This window comes from Nicotiana sylvestris, chromosome 3, assembly GCF_000393655.2.
Source record: "Nicotiana sylvestris chromosome 3, ASM39365v2, whole genome shotgun sequence".
Lineage (NCBI taxonomy): Eukaryota > Viridiplantae > Streptophyta > Magnoliopsida > Solanales > Solanaceae > Nicotiana > Nicotiana sylvestris.
This window is the reverse complement of record NC_091059.1, coordinates 25,856,028-25,880,573: the sequence shown is the minus strand read 5'-3', so window position 1 is coordinate 25,880,573 and position 24,546 is coordinate 25,856,028.

Below are 24,546 nucleotides of genomic sequence, written 5' to 3'. Positions count from 1 at the left end.
GATGGAGGGGTTGAAACGACGTAGTTTTAAGGCGTAACTACGTCATTTTGGTGAGGGGATATTGGACCGGGTAAGGGTGGTCTGGGCATGGGCGGATAAAAAGGAAAAATGGGCTTCTGAGGTGGCCCAATTTCCAAATCAAAACGACCATGCCCATTTTCTTTTTGTTTTCTTTCTTTTCTTTTTATTTTTCTATAATTTTAAAAACCCTAATTAAATTAATTAAGATCTAAATTAAATCCTAAATTAATCTAGATTATAAAATTAAACTAATCATTTATTAGTAATATTTACTAATTAATTAATCCTAAATTAATAAAGAGGAAATTACTAATCCAAGATTAAAACTAAAAATATAAAAATAAGCGATATTTTTTTGTGATTTTCATTTTAATAAAGAAATCAATTAACAAATTAATCCTAAAATATGAACACAAAATCTAATATGCAATGCATGATATTTTTGACATTTTTGGAGCATTTTTCATGATTTTAACAAAATTAAACTTGCACAAAAATGCAAACAATTAATAAAATCCTACAAAAATCCTATAAAATTTAAAACAATTTAGAAAAAATCTATTTTCTTTAATTCTGTAGGAGTAATTCTGATAGGGCAAAAATTACATGCTCACAACTGCCCCTCTTTGCTCGGAAACACGAAGAGTTTTCGGGAGAAGATAAAATGAGCAATTAAGAGCGATTTTTTCCCTTCTTGATACTCCCTAGGAAGCATTTTTGGGAAAAAGTCTGAACGAACCTTGCTTCGGAGGTAGAAAGGTGGAAGTTTTGGTAGCTGGGACTACCGAGAAACTGTAATTTCACTGTTATTACTGCTGTTTCTGCTTGCTGAGCTCCTTATTACACCAAAATGAAAAATAATAATCTAAACTAACTAAGCCTATCAGCTATGAGTTACAAGATTCCTATTTATAAAAATTCTGAAGCTTGATCTTGAGTCTTGGCTGGTTCTTCCTGCAGACTGTGAACTAAATCTTGATGCTGGTTAGCTGTAACCGCTGGTTCATTTTTTCTTCAGCTTTTTGGATCAAGGGGGGACATGCAAATCTTGTGACTTCAATCATATCTTGAGTAGTCCACATCTTTTTTCTGTTTCTATACTTAGAGTTCACTTCTTCTATTGTTCTTCTTTTCTTTTATTTGGATTGAGACTTCTTCTTTTGGTCATCTCAAACCTCGTGCCTTAAGGTAAAAATCTGTTCAGGCACCAAAACAAACAAACGAACGAAATTTTTCTGCCCCAGTTTTAACTAGGAAAATTTTGTGAGTTATTGTAAAAATCTAAACTGCTTATTTATTGAAAGCAATAAAAATCAGGATTGTGTATCCTCGAGAAAAAGAGATTAGGGAGTAAAGACCCTATATCTAAAATGAAATCAACTGGGGATTGGAGGCCATAAGTTAGAAAGATTACAAGGTTATGCTGGAATCAATTTAGAAATGGGACCCTATATTGGAAAAGATTACCAGGTTATACTGGAATCAGATAGGGAGTGGGACTCTGTGTTGGGAAAGATTACCAGGTTATGCTGGCAACAGCTAGGGAGTGGGACCCTATATTGAAAAGTATTACCAGGTTATGATGGCATCAACTAAGTAGTGGAACCCTATATTGGAAAAATCACCGGTTTATGCCGGAAAAGTCATCGGATTTTGCTGGAAAAGTCATCGGGTTATGCCGGAAAAGTCATCGGGTTATGCCGGAAGATTCATCGGGTTATGCTAGAAGAGTCATCGGGTTATGCCGGAAGAGTCATCGGGTTATGCCAGAAGAGTTATCGGGTTTTGCCGGAAAAGTTATCAATTTATGCCGGAAAAGTCATCAGGTTATACCGGAAAAGTAATCGGGTTATGCCAGAAAAGTCATCGGGTTATGCCAAAAAAATTGTCGCGTTATGCCGGAAAAATTGTCGGGTTTTGCCGAAAATTTCATCGGGTTATGCCGGAAAAGTCATCGGGTTATGACGGAAAAGTCATCGGGTTATGCCGGAAAAGTCATCGAGTTATGCCGGAATCAACTAGGGAGTGGGACCCTATGTTGGAAAAGACATATCTAGAGATTGGAGACCCTATGCTACCATGATTTTAAATTTTTCTTCTTCTTTTTCTTTTTCTTTTCATTTCATCATCATTTTTTCGCTTTTTTTTTATATTTCAGAGAATCAGTAAATGCGGGAAAGAATTTTGGAGGAGACATCCCTTTTTGGGTTGTTGCTGCAAAGCTGTTTCTAGCCCTTGCGCAATTTCTTATTGCTCGCACCTGCTTCTTGCAAGGTTTCTTTTGGATTGCACTTCTTTCCTATTTTTCAAACAAAGAACAATTTGTTAGTTTGAAACAATGGTTGGTTTTGTGGTCTTGAGCATTTCAGTCACTTGATCTAGGCCCGACTTCTTTGATGAAGATTTCAACTACAACTGGTTTCTTCCTGAATACAGATTGCACTTCTGACCCTGGAGAAACTCGGGCTTTTCCAGACTTTGTCATGATGATTGGTCAGTGGGACTAACCCTTTTCGACTTTATTTTCTGCCTTTGTAGGCCTTTCCCTCTGACTTGTTGTTTTTCTTCTTCTTCTTTTTTCTTTTTTCTTTTTTTTATAAACTTTGGAGCATTAGAGAGCTTTTGGCTCCTCAAATTTGTCGCAACGGCTAGTCGCGTGGGACTTAACCTTTTCCAACTTTATTTTGCCTTCATAGGCCTTTCATTTTTGGCTTCTTTCTTCCAACTTTAGTTTCAGAGCATTTGGGATCCCTTGGCTTTTCAAATCTTTGCCGAGACATTTAGCCACGTGGGACTTAACCTTTTTTCAACTTTATATTTCCTTTGTGCGCATTTGACTTTGACTTCGTATCTTTTCAATAGTTTTTTTATTTCAAAGCATCGGCCATCATGGCCAGTCGAAGTAGACTCGATGCACCTGCTGAGGCTGGGTATCTTCTTAAATATTGGCTCGTATCAAACAAAAGCCCAGTAAATCAATCATGCCATCCTTTCTTTGCCTCAATTTTTGAACAGAGTTAGACCGAAAGGGATTCAAAGAAAACAAATAATGGGATGGAGAATGAGTTTAAAACAAGAAGTGTCCCTTTCGGGGAAAGGAATGAAGGACTTATCTGGAGTACATGCGGACTTCAATTAACCTGACATGCCTTTTGGACTGGATGCCTGATCTGTGTAAACCATCTGACTCTCAGAAATTCATCACAACTTTTGCCTCAAAATCAAGAAACCTTGCCAGGACTCTGTCGGTGGCGATGGCTATGAGGATCCATTTTTCGATCAGGGGCACCCTTTGTGGGTTTTCACATGCTGGCCTCTGTCATTTCTCTTCTAACAATTACCTTAGAGTGCTCTCTGCGAGTTTACACTAACAAGGCTCTCTCATTTTTAGTTTCTCTGCTCATTGTTGCCTCACGGTGCCCGTGTAGGTTTTCAAAAATAAGACTCTCTTATTTTTTTTCTCTCATTTGGTTGTATCAGATCCAAGTGACTGTATCCTCCAATATTTGACATCTTTACCGATTGATCGGAATGACTTGAACAAGATTTGGGGTAAAAAGAATTTGGATTGAATTACAACTTTGAAACCTTTTAGGAGAAACCATGGCCCGAACCACTATAGCTTTTACCCCAGTTTCAAATTTTTGGAGGAATTTGGATTTTTATTTTGGTGTGACTGAACCCTTGAGAGAGGCTGCCTACGTATCCTTACAGAATCAAGTCGAACGTAGTTCAGAGAACTTTGTTTTTGATTTTGTTTTGTTTTTCTTCTGTTTTCCTTTCTCGTTCTTTTCCTTTCCCTTTTCCTCTTTTTTTTACAATTGTTTTTTAATTTCTTTGTCTTTCCCCCCCTACCCCCCTTGTATCTTTCTTTTCTTCTCTTTTTCATTTTCATTTTTTTCTTCGTTTTCCATTTCATTTTTTCAATCAATGTTTTTTTCAATAACACTTTAAGATTCCAAAGAGGGTAATCAAAGAAGAGTAATCAGCTCAAATTGTTTACAAAAGGGTTAATGATGTTTGGGTAGCGAGAATAAAAGCCTTCGCCATCCCAACCAGATAATATTATTACTATATGGAGGATCAAACATAGTACCTTTTGGATGCATTTGCATTGACAATTGTTTCAGGGACATTTTCTTCAATGTGTCCTAAGCACAACGCACTCTTTTGGCAGTACTCTTGTTGCAATGTATGGACCTTTCCAATCATGAACCAATTTTCCTTTAGATGTTCCAACTCTTTGTTTTATTTTCTTAAACTTATCTTCATTGTGGCATGAAGTCCGCAAGCATTTCATGTTATTGAAATCTGCATTTAACAGAACTAAAAAGAGAATAAGAAAAATGACAAGATTAAGAAAAGAGATGTTCCTGGATAATGAAATATTAATTTCATTTGATTTTTTTGATTTTTGATTTTTTTTTCAATTTTTGAAGATAGAAGGGTTTACATCGGAAAGTAACACAATAAAGTAAAACATCCGGATCACACCCTAAGATAATCTGGATGCAGAAAAGATAGCAAGACTGGCTACTAAGATTCTCGTCTGATTGAGAACTTTCATGTTTGGCGACCATTTTTTGATTTTTCTTCTGTCTCGGCAATGGATGCAATGGCCTTCAATGCCAGATCAAATTCCTCATCTTCACAAATTATTCGGACTATTGACCCGGTGTTGTGGGCAGGCAACAGATTGTTCATCACATCAAGAGCTTCTTCATCCTGAAAAACAATTCTTTCAGCTTCAATCAAACCTTCAACTGCCCTTTCAATAATTCCTTATGTTCATCACCGCATAAGGAGGCGATGCCATGGCAATCATTATCTTGAAGGGGATAATAGTGTGGTGGGACCATAGGAGGAACAAATGATTGGTTGAATAAGTTGCGGGCCCCCCTCGAGCTTGAAGCCATCATGGCTCCCTCTTCACTTTCATTGTTGTTCATCAAACCCTCCGAACCATTCTGAGCAGCATGTGATGTGGCCTTAAAAGCAGCATGACTCAAGATTCGACCTATTTTTAAACTGTTCTCAACCATTTCCCCAATTTTGATAGCCTCAGCGAACGGTTTCTCCATAGCGGACATAATGTTCTAGAAGTAGTACGCCTCTTGGGCCTGTAGAAAGACCGTGACAATTTCAATTTCGTCCATTGGAGGCTTTACCCTGGCAGCTTGCTCACGCCGTTTGACATCATATTCGTAGAAGCTTTCCTCGGTTTTGTTTTTCAAATTGGACAAAGAGTTTCTGTTGGGAGCGATGTCAACATTATATTTGAATTTACGGATAAAAGCTCGACCCATATCGTCCCACACATGCCAATGTGTAATTTCTTGATTCGTATACCACTCAGAAGCAATTCCGTAGAGGCTTTCCCCAAAATAGGCCATTAGTAGCTCCTTTTTTCCACCAGCACCCCTCAGCTGGTTACAATATCGTTTCAAGTGAGCGACCGGGTCTACATGCCCGTCGTACTCTTAAAAATTTGGCAACTTGAAGCCAGTTGGCAAGTGGACATGGGGAAACATACAGAGGTCAGAGTATGAGACACTCTTTTGGCCACTCAGACCTTGCATGTTTTTCAGGATTTATTCCAGACTCTTCATCTTCCGAGCCATTTCCTCTTGCTCAGGATTTTTAACAACCTTTTCTTGCTCCACCGAGAGATCATATTGCGGGGGTTGAGAGAAAGAGTATGAGGTCACATATGCTATTTCTGATTGAAACTGTGGACCCTGAAAGGTGGACATTGGAGGCTCAGCATATGGCCGTGGTAAAGTTGGTTGTGTTCTGGTGAAGACTGGTGCTGTAGAGAACAATATTGAAGGTGCCTGGGAAACTGGCGCCTGGGGGCGAACCACATAAGGCATGCCAGGATGATTGAACGACATTGGAGGGTGCCCGCATGGGATGAGCGTGTTGGGCACATGGACGTTGGTAACCTCAACTGACTTGGGGATCGACTCAGGGAACCCATGGATTGCATTTAGCGATTCCCTACCATTAGACCAGGCATCCCACATTTCCAATATGCGGAGACGCAACATCCTATTCTCTTCAGCAATTGCTGATTCTGGTTGTCGAATAGTCTTTGTTAAGCTATCCTTAGGATCAATGATTTGTAGATGGATTTCAGACGCCATAGGAACCTTTCCTTTAGATCTCGTGAAGGAGGGGAGGCTAGACTACCAACAAAACCAACCACCAAAACCTGGCTATTTTGCACACCCAACAACCTTGTTAGTTTTGAGACGCGTAACAGATAGGTAATCGCACGTTTGGATGCAATGCACCTAAATAGTTAAACGTTTCTACTATGTATTTGAACGATTGCATGTTTCATCCCGTTTCATAAGAACTCTCTTTTTCTCTTTTTGTTTGTCTCTCTTTTATTTTTTTGTCGCTCTTTTTTTTCTTTTTCTTTTTTTTTTCTTTTTTTCACTTTTTTCTTTTCTTCTTCTTTTTTTCACTCAATTTTTCTTTCTCTTTTTTTGAGTTTATTTTTCACTCAATTAATTTTATGGCTATGATCGAATCCGATGGGGATTGCATACGTACCATGACGTCGCATGAATCAGATCTTGCATAGTTCGGAAAAAATGAGAATGAAGTAAATAAGCTAACTTATTGTTTTTTTGTTTACTTTTATAAAACTCAGACCATTAAAGATTTAAGAAAATGAAAAACTAATTTTTTTGAATGTTTTTTTTGGTTTTTCCAAAGAAATGCTTTAAAAGAAGAAATGATTTTTTTTTTGTATTTTTTATTTTGATTTTGATTTTTTGATTTTTTTAAAGAAACACTTCTAAAAATTCCTTTTTTTATTTGAACTTTGGGAATATCAAAAGTAAAAGGAAAACATATATTTATTTTTTTGAATTTTCATTTGTTTTTTCTTTTTCTAAAGAAGATATAAAATATTTTTGGATTTCGGATGTTGCCTCTTAATTTTCGAAAGAGGGACTTTTTATAAAAAAATAATTTGGATTTCTGAGTTTTTTTGTTTTTCAATTTACAAAAGTACTTCTAAAGAAAAACGAAAATATTTTTGGACTTCAAATTTTCAATTTATTTTTTATATTTACGAAAGAAAGACTTTTAAACAAGGAAAAGATTTTTTTTGTATTCTCTTTTTTTTTGGAAAAAATACTTCAAAATAAAGGAAACCCGTATTTTGGATTTTGATTTTTTATTGATTTTTCTTTTTATTTCTTTCTCCAGTATGAAAGACTTCAAAAAGAAGGAAACTATTTTTTGAGTTTAAAATACTTTTTTTAAAAAATTTCTAAGGAAATACTTCTAAGGAAGGAATAAAATGATTTTTTTTAAAAAAAAGATTGGGGCTGGAACCGATGAGGTTTGCCAACGTATCTCATATCCGATGAGAATCAGACCCACGTAGTTCGGTCAGTTTTGATGGAACAAAGGAAACATGAATTTTTGAAAACATTGGCTTACTCTTTTTCTTTTTCTTTTTTCAGAATTTTGGCAGAGTTTCTAGATTTTTAAATACCTACCTCACTCTTGGTTTTTTGATTTTTTTTTATTTTCTTTCCCTATTCTAGAAGCCGGTCAACATACAAGCCGAAGCAAACAGATGCGCAAGTAGCACGTAAAATGCATCAGGATGGTCTTTTTATTTCGGGTACACATGTCCTAGACGGACCCAACCCATGTATTGAGTCCCCAAAGTCAAATGCACGTGATGCAAACAAGAGTTCCTACTAGGAATCCGACATGAGGCTATGTTATTCTAGGTTTAAAATCTGTGTGTATTGTTCTAGACCTGGCTTACCCGAGCGGACAACTCGAGCCGAAGGGGGGGCAGTGTACCAGGAATACAGAAGCTTCACCGCCTTTGCAACTTGTCCGAACCTCGTTTTAAAATTAGGATATGACTCTAACAGAAAAGAAGTCACGTGAAGCGCACACTCCCCTGAATATATAGAAGACTCAGAGAGAAGAAGGGTGTTTACCATGAAATGGTAATAACAATTAAATTTGATTATGAGACTCTAAAAATACGTGATTTTTTTATGCTAGTTGCTAAGTAGTTGATGCTATGTATGTGAGACTTAGAAACGAAATAGGAGTTAAGGATAAGGTGATAACCAAAACAATAGGTTAATTATCGGGGTCTCTAGCTTGTTGATTCAGGGGCCTCGAGGTCGATTCCGGAGCTCAGCTGGGAGCTATCGAAGGTGGTCGAAGTATGTCTAACAGTTATAATAAAATCCACGAAGGCACTTTATGACCAATGATAAGCAATAAATGATGAACAATAATGAAGATAATAAATGGAAGCAATGATATCAAGAGAATATGTTAGAGAGCAAAGCAATGTTCTTGTATATTTCGTGTGGAGCAACTGAAGCAACAGGGGTCTACAAAATGACAAGGATCTCCTTTATATAGGAGGTGAATCCCAACATAGTACAAAATATTTTAAGGACAAAAAAGCGGAGATGGGACAACGGGATGACACCCTGATTCAGGGTTAGGGTAGTCCACTAGTCCACTAGGTTGTGTCAGAGGATTCGAGATGATCTTCTGAGGTGCCTCGATGATGAGGAATTGGACCCTGTGATTTCACTGTATACATATAGTCCCTGCATTTTTTAGAGAGGAGCGATAAGAAACTATTTTGACATCCGACTCTTCAGAGTTCCCGTAATGACGTCATACAGATGACGCAAGCCTCTGTGATAATCGAAACATCCCATCGTTTCACTTCTCCAGGATCATTCAAAGCATTACAGTTCCTCATTCTTCAAAGCTATAATGTCACCGCCGGTTCATCTCCCAAGGATGCATTAAATGTGCCTGTCGTTACGTCTTTCGAGGGCAATAATGGCGATATCAGTTACGTTGCCTCCCTTTATATAAATGGGAGCCTCCTGGGATCAACCTTTCACCCAAGTGTCTTTCCATATCTATCCATCCCTCTCTTCTCACCATCTTTATCTATTGTTGTTCGCCATGTTTAAGGCCCATGGCCTCAAGATCATACGGTGGCATTTCTATCAACCACGCCATGACTTGTCTCCTAGACTTTTTTTGTCGAGGGAGACTAAACCGTTTTGTTGTTGTTGTTTTTGTTGTTGTTGTCGTCATCATTGAATCGAGACGATGAAGTAGGGGTCTGATTTCTCCTGGCTCAGGGAAATATTTGGACTCTACACCGTTTCTCGGGGGGGGGGGGGTGTTCGAACTCTACACCGCTGCTCACCTCCCCCAACTACCCAGTGCGGTGCTTCACTCCCTTTACTTTCCTTGGAGTGAGGTGGTACTATTTACTAACTGTTTCATCCCGCACCGGGGTTAAGCCTCAAAACGTGGCTTCGCAATAGTAGTGCTGGCGAAATCTATACTAGCCAGATTTTTCACCCAGCCACTTCTTCGTTTCTTCCTAATTCTTCTGCATCATTTTGCTATTCTCCATCACTTTCCTATTCTTCATCTTCCCTTTTGAAGATGCCATTATGTAGGATCGATATAAGACTCACAAGGATATGGTGTTTTGAAGATATTGCCACCAAGGATGCACCCTCGAGGATAGGCTAGGCTCTAGGCTTTTACTATATGTGTATCCCTTTGCTTCTTTGTTTCTCTATAAGGACCCCTTATGGGCTTTTGTAATCATATGTAGGGACCCCCCGAGGGATTTTGTAATCAAATTTGTATGAATGTAAAGACGTTTCTTCAATTTTGTCTGTGATGTTTGCTATATTTCCTTTTATTTGCGTTTATGGAGACTCTAAATGCATGATTCTATCGGCTACTCCCAATACCAAGCATAGGTGTGAGTAGTTTTCTTGACCTTTTATTGACTAATACGACCTCTCATGGAACCCTTCGTCATTCCTTGGATCGAGCCAGGATTGAACCGATAAGCTCGGGTCGTCAGGAACCTTACTTCGAGTTTAATGAAAGTATCGCTTTGAGCCTTGAGACCGTGATTTATCACCGAGGCCCCGCGGTAGTCTTTGAGGGGAAATTTGCTCGGAGGTCCAAGGATAGGGACTGCCTTTGAGCTTTCAAGAGTAGTCCCCGAGTGGAGGTTCGTTCAAACTCGGGCCACCTGGAAACTTGCTTTGAAATTAGCGTAGATAGCCTAAAGGAGCTGTAGATACATCCCGGAAGAGGGTTTGCTCGAACTCAGACGGTACCCCGTGGCCAAGCCCATACGGATTGAGTTTAAGTGCTTATTTCCTTGGAGCCTAACTCCTTTTTCTGATAGAGTTCCTTGAGGTCGGGTACCACCTCGGGACTTGCAATGATGTTGTTGGCTTTTTAGAGCATAAATTCTTTTTGATGGAGGTCCTCGAGGTCGGGTACCACCTCGAGACTGGCAATGATGTCATTGGCCTTTTAGGGCCTTACTTCTTTTTGATGAAGGTCCATGACATCGGGTACCACCTCGAACTGGCGATGATGTTGTTGGCTTCTTAGAGCTTAACTTCTCTTTGGTGGAGGTCCTCGAGGCCGGGTACCACCTCGGGAGTTGCAATGATGTTGTTTTTTCCATATATAGGGTTCTTTCTAATTTTTTGGAGATCCCATGATTCTAAGTAGTTACCCTTCTTTTTCTGCGTTAAGTATTTCATTACTTCAATACTAACGTACTTACACAAATTCCTGCTTTAGCTCTCTAATTTTGCTATAGCCATGACTACTACTGTCGTGCCCCCTTTTTCCCTCTTTGCATCGGAAAATCGGGTTCATGACATTTTGGGTATAGGACAACTCATTCCTTTTGGGAACTGGGTTTTGCATTTGAAGAGTCGCCACCTAATGATTTAAGGTGCATTAGGACACCTATAGGATCCATTTCTAAGTTTGTTTGATAACCAGAGATAGGGTAAGGGCTTGAAATTATCCTAAGGGGAAGGTGTTAGGCACCCCTTAGGATCCACTAGTGTGGTTCCAGCCAGATAGTTTTTGTGAATTTGTGCAATTTAGCAAATAGACAAGTACAGGCTCAAATAGTAGGGGATTTAAGTTTAAACACATAAGAGTTTGAAAGAGCTATTATTAAAGGCGAATTTTTTGAAAAGAAGTTGCAAATGAAAAGAAATGGGGTCCTAGGTTTATTTATAATATGGATCACATCAATGCGATACCCGGTATGACACTCCTCAAAAGAGGGGATACACGTGGTATTAGCGCACCGATCATCATATCCATATCTACCCTTCCCACCCCGTCGAGGTATTAAAGAGCAGATTGGTCTCGATCACCATTGTATGCTATTACCCGTCCCTTTCCTATCAGTCCTGGAGGAACTTAGGACTACTATTCCTAAAGAGGGATATTAGGCTGACTTTTAGGTTTCAAAAGGTGAAAAAGCTAAGGCGACATACAAAAACACATAGGACTACACATTATGGGGAAACATGTAAACAACTAAAGGTTCATGTATACCTCTTCAAGCCAAGCACAAAGCATGACTTAAACATAGTCAAGGTCTGAATTTAAAGTACTAAGGCAAGGAGAGTTTTAATTGTTGAGGTGGACTAGTTTATTACATAACTCAGATAAGAAGTCTGAATCAGGCCTACCTGTTGGTTGTAGCAATTACTGATTAACAAAGGCGGGTTCAGTTTTTATTGTCGTTATCACCTAAGGCTTGCCTAAGTGTTTGGGTGAGATCCTATAAACATGATATCTATTACTGATTCAGAATGTGGCAGAGCAGTAACAACTCTAAAACAACGATTTGAGATCCTATAGACATGCTTTCTAAACTGTATTAATAAGAAGAGAAAAAGTTGTTTGTAAAAACTAGTTCAGAACAATATGAGTTAAACTAATTTTAGACTAGACTGGTTTCAGATCCTCTAGACATCGATATATATTATTGCTAATTTTAATTCCTATAGACATGATATATAGTTGAACGTAAAGCAGGCAAGATTTACTTGAGATTCCTATAGGCATGATTTCTATAAAAAGGTACTGATTTTAAACTATTGGATATGATGCCAGATTATAACCCTTTAGATCCTAAGAGCCTGGTGTCTAAGTGTGGTAATAAACATGCATAATTTATCAAATCCTATAGGCATGTTATCTAAATGCGGAATTTAAAACAGGTCCTATAGACAGGTTCTCTAAATGCAGAGTTAAACATGCAAACTTAAGAAAATAAGTCCTATAGGCATATTATCTAAATTTTGAATTAATTATACAGAAAACATGTCCTATAGGCATGTTCTCTACCATTCTAATAGTTAAGAATGCACAACTACCCAACCCTTTTCACTAACCAGCCCCAATGTTTATTACAACTTATTACAGACCAAATAATGAATTACATCAGAAAAGTGTAAAAGAAGAAACTACAACCAGAGGAAGCCTGATTCATGACTTCCTCTCTGAGTTATGGAATAAACCACCTTAAATGCTAATTGTTTCAAAGCTTTTATCAGGCTTGAGTGTGTCAATGTTCCCTATTGGTCCCAAGGGGCCCCGGGTAGTGCTTACACCCAACTTGCATAACCAGATAGAGATGAGTGCAGTGTGGAGGGGCCATCCCTTATGCGTCCAAGTTCAGAGGGGGCTCATGGGTCCCATGGCAAGGCTCACACAAGAGGGGCAGAACCTAAATCTAAGAGTATAGTGGAAGTGCAGAAGCAGAGATTTGTTTGAAAACTGGATTGAGAATAGTAAGGGGTAAGGGTAATTTGAAAACAGTAGTAGTAAAGCTAACACTACACAGAATCAATATTTTTATACAAAGGGGTTAGGGGTTTGGGAATACATTGCAGGGAACATATGACCCTAGGAGAGGTCAGGTTTGGTCATGCATAACAGTAGATGGTGCTGGCATGCCCATAAACCAGCCAAAAAACACAACACATAGAGAGGATATGAAGCATATAACCCTAGGGAGGGTCAGGTTTGGGTCATGCACAACAATGTCTAATGCAGACATGCCCTCAAACCAACCAAATAATACAAACACATAGGGTATATGGGGGTTTAGGATTCATGAGTCATAATAAGTGACTGACAGAGTTCATACATAAGGAAAAACATTAATTCAGAAGAGGAATTGGCAGATTACAGCATGCTTGGTAATGTAACTTGATTAAACACAAGCAGGAAATAGGCATGAGCGAATGTATAAGTAAAGAAACATGTTGTTGTTGATGATGGAAAATTAACTAGGACATACTAGTAAGAAGCAAATGTAGAAAAGGAAAAATAAGCAAATTTCCACAGCCTAGCCTTGGCTTTCAGCCGGCTAGACAAAGCAGTATCACAAGTAGTAATAGAGAAAGAGAGAGTTTTGAGTGAAGTGTGTGTTCTGAACTCAGATGGTTCCTGTGTTTGAAAGAAGAGGGGTGTATGGTATTTATAGTTTTTTGAAAACGAGTGAACGAGAGGTAATAAGTAAAGTTTTAATGCAAATATGGAAACAATCAACAGTCAAAATCAATTATACAATTGATTCCCTTTAATGAAGGAATCATTGTTTATCGGGTAGTAATAGATTCAAATAACGAAAGAGATTCAATTTAAAGACAGACTGATTATTGCCATAAAAGGGGTAGTACAAGCATTAAGTAAGTAATCAAGTCTAAGTACAGAAATATGCTTATTTTGGAAAAAGATTCAGTAAGGCAAAATATCACAGTAAAGGGAAAAGAATCAATCAATTCTAAACAGGTGAGTGAAATTAGGATTCATAAAAGAAGAGCTTTGAAATCAGTCACACGATTAGGGTCAGTCAAAGAAGAAACATGCTTCGGCACTTTAGCATATAAACAGAGTAAACAGAAGACATCAGACATGCGAGGCCAAGAGCATTGGCAAAAGAGATAATCACAAGCATGCAGTATTGGCAGAAATAAGCTAGGGTTCAGTAGTAAATCAAACATTCGAAGCATAGTAATCAAGTAGGTCAAGTCACATTGAATCAATAGTGAAGAAAATAGAGTATCAGACACATGCAGAGGTCTCACAGTAATAGGTGAGGAAACCTTTTGAAAAGATAGGGTTTCAGCCATAGTCGAGTTGAAAGATAGTAAAAATCAGATAAGTCATATAAAGAAAAGAGAGTCTGAAATAAGAACTTTCAATCAAGTATTAAACAAACAATCACACATCTAACAAACAACTTCAGAACTCCATTGAGACCCAAAAGAAATTAGGGTTTTAACATGCTAACTCAAGTAGAAGGAAAACATAACAAATAGTTCGAACATAGTAAATTCATAAAACAACATCGAGAATCAGAGAAGAGATTTTTGAAATAACTTAAAGGAAAGCCCTATTCAGAACAATGAAGAGTCGTTTTGATAGCAACGTTGAAGAACCTTCGAGAAAAAATGCTTAAAAGTTCATGGTCAGCATATATATAAGGTAAATCTTAAAGCAATCAAATGATCTTAGAGATTAGGGTTTCAAAAAACCCAAAAGGAATGAGAAAGATCTCAAAAGTTAACGATCTAACCAGAAAAGGTCAAGGACCCTCCTCGAAAGTCCATGAATGGCCGGAAAAGGCCGTGGCTGGCCGGAGAAAGGCCATGAACACCAGTCGAGCAAGGACTGGACCAAACTCCTTCAAAGTCTGGTCATGAAACCATAGAACCAAACACATAGAAGCCATGGAAAGCTGGTACACGTCTCATATGACCACGGAAAGCCATGGATTAGCTAGGTATTAGGGTGGATTAGGGTGTAGTTTGATGGCGGCGGCTAGGGTTTGTAGGTGTTTCAGAGAGAGTTGAGAGAGGAGAGGGATTAAAGGGCGGCGGTAGGTGAGAAATGAATTAGGTTTCGGGGTCTTTTGGGTTTAATTATGGAAGGCCAAATGGTGGTCGTTGATCTAAAGGATCAACGGTTTGGATTAAAGAGGTAGGTAGGGGTTTGGGTTTGGGTCGGTTCAATTTAAAATTGGGTCAGGGTAATTAGGTTTAAAATAGAATCGGGCTGGGGAAATTGGGGGCTTGATTTGGGTTATAATTGAAACCCAATTTGGGCTACAATTTAAATAGCCATTTTTCCCCTTTTAATTTATAAACAAAAACAGTAAATAAATTTCTGAAAAAAATCAAGAGCACTAAAATGATTTACAATGTATAATTAACTATTTTAAAATACTGGACATAATTCTTATAAATTTAAACACAATTAAATCCTAAAAGAGGCTAATAATGCAATTATGCAATTTATCTTTTAAAAATACTAAATAAATTTGTAAAAAATATACAAAAATTCCCTTAGCTATATTTTAGTATAGATATAAATTTTCAACATGTGAATCACCAAAAATGATATTTTTTTTAAAATAATTATTGGGTTTTTACGGATAAAACAGGGGAATAAATTGATTTAAAAACCTTTAAAAACTAAGGAAAAGTAATGAAACACCTGGACATACTTGTATATGCATACATATGCTATTTTGAAGGTATTTTGCATATTAAAATATATATAGAGAAAAATTGGGTATCAACAATTGTCCCTCTTTACCCGGGAAGGATAAAAGAGTTGTCAGGTAAAGATATGATGACCAATTTTGACCGAAAAAAGAAGTTAGGCCGCGCCCTAGCTTCTGAGCTACCTACATATCCCTGGTTTTACAGGAATCAGGTCATCTGTAGTTCAGGGTTCGTCGGTGGATTATGCCGATGGGGACTTTCCAAGAATGGACGCAATATCCAGGACAAAGTGGGAGGACAGCCTATGGAACTACTCCTGCCGGGATGGCTGTTGCTCGTCGGTGTACCTGCAATAAAAAAAATACAGGCGTACACTGTGCATAAATTTAAACATGACACAAGTTCCCATCGGACCGTGAATGTTGTCTTTGGACGGTTAGGATGACGTCCTTTAAACCATGGCGTTCTTGGCCATGAAGCGTACAATAAAGGATTCGCAGGCCATGAAATTATGCTCTCGGGCTATGAAAATGGTGCCTCCGAACGATGAAGTCTTTGGATAATTTGGCGATCTTCCATCCCATGAGATGCAGTATGTGGCGATCTTTCAGCCCATGAGATGCAGTATGTGGCGATCTTTCAGCCATGAGATGCAGTATGTGGCGATCTTTCAGCCATGTAGATGCGGTATGTAGCTATCTTTCAGCCATGCAGATGCAGTATGAGGCAGTCTTTCAGCCCCATGAGATGCAGTATGTGGCGATCTTTCAGCCCATATGGATGCAATATGAGGCGATCTTTCAGCCCCTGAGATGTAGATGGAGGTAGAGCTTAACCTCGGAAGGCAGAATGGTAGCCTTATGCAATGCAGAGATGCAGATGGAGACAATGTTTAGTCTCGGAAGGCAGAATGGTAGCCTTATGCAATATAGAAATGCAGATGGAGACAACGTTTAGTCTTGGAAGGCATAATGGTAGCCTTATGCAATTCAGAAATGTAGATGGAGACAGCGTTTAGTCTCGGAAGGCAGAATGGTAGCCTTATGCAATGCAAAAATGTAGATGGAGATAGTGTGTAGTATCAGAAGGCAGAATGGTAGCCTTATGCAATGCCGAAAATGCAGATGGAGATAACGTTTAGTCTCGGAAGGCAAAATGGTAGCCTTATGCAAGAAATAAAATGGCAAATGGTAGTAGAGTTTTCTTCGCTGGTAGCAGATTGCGATATCATAGTTGCCGGGGACATTGTGACATACGAAATGTCACTGGTGTGTGCGGATAGCAAATGTGGGTAAGTGAAATAGTTCTGAGAGTTGTATTCCCAAACAATGTTTGTCTCGTGAGTGTATAGTATGTTTGATGATTTCGCAATCCAAGTGCCTACATCCAAAGAAAAATTATGAGTTTTGTAAAAAGGGGGGAGGTTAGTTCGTATCCCCGTTGGCTCTGCTTGACCTGCTCCGCTTTAATCTGGTGATACTATATGTGTCATTAGGGTAGCGTTGCTAAACAAAGCAATTTAAGTAATATGCATGATTTTGTAAAAAATATGACATGATAATAATAATTTTTTGATGAATCGATGACTGTGACGTGGTTCGAGACATTGCAACCTCTCTTGCTACGGAAATTTGAGGGTTCTCCTTAAAATTCTACCCCAGTTTAATGGGTTGATGCTTCTGGCTGTTGCTTGTGACGATCGACTGAAATTACTTCGTAATTTTGAGGGTCCTCCTCAAAATTCTGCCCCAGTTTCCAATTGCAGGGAAACATGAAAATTTTATTGAATTGTGACTGAACTCATAGGGCTGCCTACGTATCCCCTGTTAAACGGGAATCAGGTCAGGCATAGTTCAAATGATATCATATAAGGGAAGCATGAAAATTACATATTAACGCTTGACTGCATCGTAATTAATCGGCTTTGGCCAGACTGCTCCGTCCATTTCTGTAAGTATGAGGCCTCCTCCTGTCAAAACCCGGTGAACCATGTATTGACCCTACCAGTTGGGAGAGAATTTCCTTTGTCTTCATCCTGATGCAGTAAAATTTTCTTTAACACCAGCTGCCCTGGTGTGAACTTTCTCGGCTTTACTCTTTTTTTGAAGGCTCTGGACACTCTGTTCTTATAGATTTGACCATGTGAAACTGTGTTAATTCTCTTTCTATCTATAATGTCTAGTTGATCATAATGACGTTTTACCCATTCTACGTCGTCGAGCTCAGTTTCTTGTATGATCCTTAGGGAAGGAATTTCTACCTTGGCGGGAATGACTGCCTATGTACCATAAACCAACATATAGGGGGTTGCACCGGTTGATGTGTGGACAGTGGTGCGATACCCCAATAGAGCAAATTATAACTTTTCATGCCAATGTTTATGCTTCTCTATCATTTTCCTCAATATCTTCTTGATATTCTTGTTGGCGGCCTCTACATCTCCATTCATCTGAGGCCTATAGGCTGTGGAATTCTTGTGTTTAATCTTGAAGGTTTCACACATAGCTTTCATAAAGTCACTGTTGAGGTTGGATCCATTATCAGTAATGATCGATTATGGCACCCCGAATCGACAAACAATGCGGTCACGGACACAGTCTGCCACAACTTTATTCGTCACTGCTCTGTATGATGCTGCTTCGACCCACTTGGTGAAATAGTTGATGGCTACTAGGATAAACTTGTGCCTGTTAGAAGCAGCAGGCTCGATTGGTCCAATAACATCCATTCCCCAAGTGGCGAACGACCAAGGTGAGCTTGTTGCATTAAGCTTATTTGGAGGTACCATTATCATGTCTGCATGTATCTAACAATGGTGGCATTTCCGGGCATACTGGATGTAGTCTGTTTCCATAGTCATTCAAAAGTAACCTTCTTGGAGTATCTCCTTTGCTAAGACAAAACCATTCATATGTGGACCGCAGGTCCTAGCATGAATTTCCTCTAGTAGCCTGGATGCTTCCTTTGCGTCGACACACCTTAATAATCCCAAATCAGGAGTCCTCCTATACATGATTCCTCCTTTATGAAAGAAGTTGTTAGACAATCTCCGAAGTGTGCGTTTCTGAGTATGATTTGCAAGCTCTGGGTATTCTATTTTTGCCAAATATTCCTTGATATCATGAAACCAATGCTTTCCGTCCGCTTCTTCCTCAACATGGGCGCAATAAGCTGGCTGATCATGGATCTTTATGGGAATGGGATCGATGAAATTCTTGTCTGTATGTTGTATCATAGATGGCAGGTTAGCCAATCCATCGTCAAACTCATTCTGGATTCTGGGAACATGTTGGAACTCCGTTTTTGTGAACCTTTTCCTCAATTCCCCTACATGATGAAGTTATGGGAGTATATTGGAGTTCTTGGTTGCCCATTTTTCACGCACCTGAGGTATGAGTAGGTCCGAATCTCCAATCACTAGCAACTCTTAAATGTTCATGTCAATGGCGATTTTGAGTCCTAAGATGCATGCTTCATACTCGGCCATATTGTTGGTGCACGGGAACCTGAGTTTGGCGGACACCGGATAATGCTGACCGGTTTCTAATACTAGGACTGCTCCTATGCCAACCCATTTGAAGTTTGCCGCTCCATCGAAAAACATTCTCCAACCATCATAGGATTCTGCAATGTCTTCTCCTATGAAAGATACCTCTTCGTCAGGAAAGTACATTTTCAGGGGTTTGTATTCTCCATCCACGAGATTCTCGGCAAGGTGATCTGCAAGTGCTTCTCCATTGACCTCTTTCTGAGTTACGTACACAATTTCAAATTCACTCAATAGGATTTGCCACTTGGCCAGCTTGCCATTAGGCATGGGCTTCTGAAAGATGTACTTCAAAAGATCTATCCTTGATATGAGGTATGTAGTATAGGCACAGAAATAATGCCTCAGCTTCTGAGCTACCTAAGTCAAAGCACAACAAGTGCGTTCTAATAGAGAATACCGGGCCTCGTATAGGGTGAACTTCTTACTGAGATAATAGATGGCCTACTCATTCCTCCCCGTTTCATCATGCTACATAGAACGCAACCGAAGGCTCCATCCATGACTGCAAGGTAGAGTAATAGGGGTCTACTTGGCTCAGGCAGGACCAAGACTGGTGGTGTTGACAGGTACTCCTTGGTTTTGTCGAAGGCCTTTTGGTAGTCATCGGTCCATTTGGTGGCGGCGTCCTTCTTCAACATCTTAAAGATTGGCTCACAGATAACTGTAGACTATGCTATGAACCGGCTGATGTAGTTAAGTGTTCCCAAAAAACTCATCACGTCCATCTTTTTCCTTGGCGGTGGCAATTCTTGAATAACTTTGACTTTCGATGGATCCAATTCCATCCCTCATCGACTCACAATAAACCCCAACAATTTTCCAATGGGAACCCCAAATGCGCACTTCACAGGGTGTAGTTTCAGGTTGTACCTCCGTAATCTATTGAAGAACTTCCTCAAATCTTCCATGTGATCAATGGCCTTCTTGGACTTTATGATAACATCATCCACATATACCTATATCTCATTGTGTATCATATCATGGAAAATGGTGGTCATGGCCCTCATGTAGGTGGCCCTTGCATTCTTCAGGCCGAACGACATCATCTTGTAATAGTACATTCCTCACGGCGTAATGAAAGTCATTTTCTCAGCATCTTCTTCATCCATCCAGATCTAATGATAACCAGCGAAACAATCTATAGACAATTGCAACTCATGCTTAGCACAATTGTCAATTAGGATGTGTATGTTCGGCAAAGGGAAGTCGTCTTTCGGACTGGCCCGGTTGAGATCCCGGTAGTTGACATAGACTCTGACCTTCCCATCCTTCTTTGGTACTGGCACGATGTTGTCTAACCATGTCGGGTATTCTACTACCCTGAGAACCTTAGCTTTGACTTGCTTAGTGACTTCTTCCTTGATTTTCAAACTCATATCAGGTTTGAACTTTCTGAGCTTTTGTTTTACCGGCAGACATGTTGGATCGGTTGGAAGTTTGTGATCCACAATAGACGTACTCAGACCGGTCATGTCATCATACGACCAGGCGAATATGTCCTCATATTCGCTTAGAAATTCTGTGTATTTCTTCTTTTCTGATGGCGATAAGTGAATGCTGATTCGTGTTTCTTTGACATTTTCTGTATCCCCCAGGTTAACAATTTTTGTCTCGTTCAGGTTGGACTTAGGTCTGTTCTCAAAGTTCTCAACTTCATTGATAATCTCCTCTAGTATGTCATCTTCCTTTGAATCAATGTCTGTTTGTTACGTTGTCTCATTGCATGTCACAGTCATTGGTTCATCAAGATAAGTAATAGTAATGTTGTATAAGTAAAGTAATGAGAGAAAAATAATAATGAGTGTTTTTTCATAAGAAAAGTCAAAATGCTTTGATAAATTACATAACTATTTTGAACATTGGAGATGTTATTGCGGGAATTGAAAAATGTGGAAAGTCATTTAGTAAATAAAACAGTGCGTGATGCTTGTTTTAGCCTTACTACCCCAAGGCTCGTCGGGCTCTGGTTATCTTGATAGTACAGTTATTGAGGCATGCCCCTCTGCTTACAGCCTATATGGAAGGGCCTTCCTCCCCCTTCTCTTCGAGAACAACACAACACTCCATGTCATTATTTTCTAGGAACAAGTTTTTCACCGCTGTTAGTGCTTCTTCTTCTTCTGACCCATAAACAATGTCAGCATGTTGGAAAGTCTGCTCCAAACATGGTATTGGCTTCTCCAGTGGATAGTAAGGGCCACGCCATGATAGCGACCAGTTGTTGAATTCTTCCCAGGTGTAATCATATCCCAGACCGAAAGTAGTGCCATGTTTATTGAGCTTTATGGGCTTAGCGATTCATTGGATTTTCTTTCTAAGTCCCTTGCCAGGTTCGTACCCACTCCAATTCAGTATACTTTCGATTTTGTTATCCCACCACTTGTCCTTATGGGTAGAATTGACCGTTCAATGTGTTGGTAAGTCTCTCCACCTACATTCCTTCTTCCTTCGATTGACGGAATGGTCTGGCGACTGTATATAGGGTTGCTACCGTCTCTGTGAATGATCACCTCTTGGTGGTTCTATTTGAATTTTACTACCTGGTGCAGTGTCGATGCTACGGCCCCAACAACATGAATCCATGGTCGTCTCAACAGCAGATTGTAAGATGTTAGCAAATCTATCACCTGGAAATCAACATCGAACCAGGTTGGCCCCATTTGCAAGCATAGACTAATCTCCCCAATGGTGGACCTTTGGGAACCATCGAAGGCTTTCACATTGATGGCTCCGTCCTTTATCTCATGCAGTCCTTTACCCAACTTCTTGAGTTTTACTTGTGGATAGATGTTGAGAATGGAACCTCCATCGATCAGGATTCTGGTGATAAAATAGTACTCGCATTGCACGGTGATGTGCAGTGCTTTGTTGTGTCCCAACCCTCCAGGTGGCAGCTCATCCTCATGAAAAGTGATCTTATGGCTCTTCAACACTTTTCCTACCATGTTAGCCATTTCTCCACCAGTGATGTTTCTTGGTATGTATGATTTACTCAGCACCTTCAACAGAGCATTCTTGTCTACCTCGGAATTTTGTAGCAAATCAAGAATGGAGATTTGTGCCGGTGTTTTGTTCAACTGGTCAATGACCGAGTATTCCTTGGCTTGGATCTTTCTCCAAAGATCGTCTGGACCTGTCTCAATGATGGGTGGCCGATTGGAGGCCTACTTACTTGACTCAACTAGATGTTCTGGGGTATAAACTCTAACAGTTCTCATCATACCATGTACGGCAATAGTATCTTCAAACCTAACATTGCCTTTCCTTATTGCCTCGGTAGTATAGTCCCACGGTACAACTTTTTTATGGAATGGTGTCATGGCATTGCCACTAGGATTAGCGTGGCTATTTTTACTTTGAACAGAGCATGTGACTTGGGTGGTAGAACTGCAACTTCAAATGGTGTAGGTGCATTTGCCGGAGACACGAATTCGACCTCAATTGGCGCTGGTGTCTTTGCAGATGATGTTGCTTCAAACTCTAGTGGCACAAACATATTTACCTCAGCGTCCCCAGATGGCTAAATCTGGACTATGATTGGATTAAGAGTAACTATTGGCTTCTTTGGCTCATCACCTTCTACGATCAACCCGATTGATCCCTCGGGATCCCAATCATCCTCTATTTCAATCATGTGGATACCTCCGCCCTTATGGTCTAGTAGAGGGTTATTGCGGACATTTAGAGAGGGTTACTTTTGCCATAATGATCTTGTTATCAATTAAAGTCTGGATCTTGTCTTTCAAAAAACGGCATTCATCGATGGTGTGCCTTTTTATGCCGGAGTGGTATGCACAGGATTTGTTTGGGTTAACCCACTGAGAAGGGTTCTTAGGGGTTGCAGTAGGGATAGAGGTGACATAACCGGTAGATTGAGCCTCTTATATAACTGGTCAACAGGTTCAGAAATGGCTGTATATTGTTTTGGAGGTCTGCGATCAAAATTTGGTCGAGGTCTAGGGAAGTTTTGGTGTGCAGGAGGTGATTGATAGTGGGACGGTTGAGTATTATAGGTTTGGTAGACATGAGTGGGTTGGGAATATCTGGGCGAAGTAGGCTGATATGTGAGAGATGGAGGTGATTGATAAGTGGGTGGTGGAGCTTGATAGGAGGGTGAGGGTACTTGGTAGTTCGGAGTGGACTTATATGTGAGTGGAGGTGTTGGGTAAGTTTGGCATTTGATAGGAGATTTGGTCCTTTGTGCATCCATCACGGCTCTTTTGCCACTTTTATTGGACACACCAACGGATTGCAAGGCCTTATTTGTAGCTTGCAAGGTCTCGAAGTTTGTAACCATAACGCTTTTGATACCCTCTTCAATCCTTTCACCCAGTTTGATAATGTCGGAAAATCTGTGGCTCTCGATCATCATTAGTCGTTCATAATACTGCGGGTCCTGAGCCCGGACAAAGAATTTGTTCATCTGTTCCTCTTCTAAGGTCGGTCTTACCTTAGCAGCTTCGGACCTCCAGCGAGTAGCATAATCGCGAAATGTTTCTGTAGGCTTCTTTTTTAGATTCTGAATATAGAACACATCCAGCGCATTCTCTGTGTTGAACCTGAACCTGTCCATAAAGTCGGATGCCATGCCTACCCAGCTTGACCACTTCTTTGGATTTTGGCCGATGTACCAAGATAGCGCATCTTCTTTCAGACTCCTCATGAAAAGCTTCATGCAGATTCTCTTGTCTTTCCCTACTCCAACCAGCTTGTCACAGTACATTATCAAATGGACCCTTGGATCCCCTATACCATCAAACATTTCAAACTTCGGAGGTTTATACCCCTTGGGAAGTTTGACATCGGGCTGTATGCAAAGATCTTCATAGTTCAGCCCCTCAATTCCCTAGCTTCCTTCAACGCCTTAAATCCGGCTAGTCAATTTCTTAAGTTCCTCAGCCAGGTTCCTGATGAGCAAGTCTTTATCATCAGACTCGGGTGTGCTTGAGATGGGTTGGGTGGAGTGTGGCATGGTCTCCATGTAGATGGGGTGTTATGGTGGGTGTGGAAATGGTCATTTGTGGAGTTTTAGAGTTTTGGGATGAGTAACGGGGTGTTGTTTGAGGTTTGTCAGGTATTGCATTGGGTCTTTGGTGGAATAGTATGAGGAGCGGGATGATTCTGTTGCTTCGGGTTGTTTTGAAGTGGTGTAGGGTTTTGAGTATTGGGAAAGGTGATATCTGGGGTGCTGAGGGAAAATGACAGGCTTGCCAGATTCCGGACTTGATCAAGCTCTTCCTGGAATTTCAGCAATTTCTGTTCAAGTTGGGATACATTTTCCTTAGGAAGCTGAGTACCATGACCATTAGTGGTCTCTACCCGTTCAGTTGAATTCTCCTTTCTGACGTTGTTCAAATCTTCCATCTTGCCTTTGTTCTTGTTTTTGAAAAGACTAAGAGGAGGAGTGGGTGGTGGTCCCCTAGATCTCGTGAAATAGGATGATGTTGGTAGAGTGCACGAACTAACCTTTTGGGGAGGGGAATAATAAAACAAAAAGTAAAAACAAAAGGCTAACCAAGTTAGTGAGGATCATAAAAAGTATTGCAATATTTAAACACATAGTGCGGGAATGTAAATCGT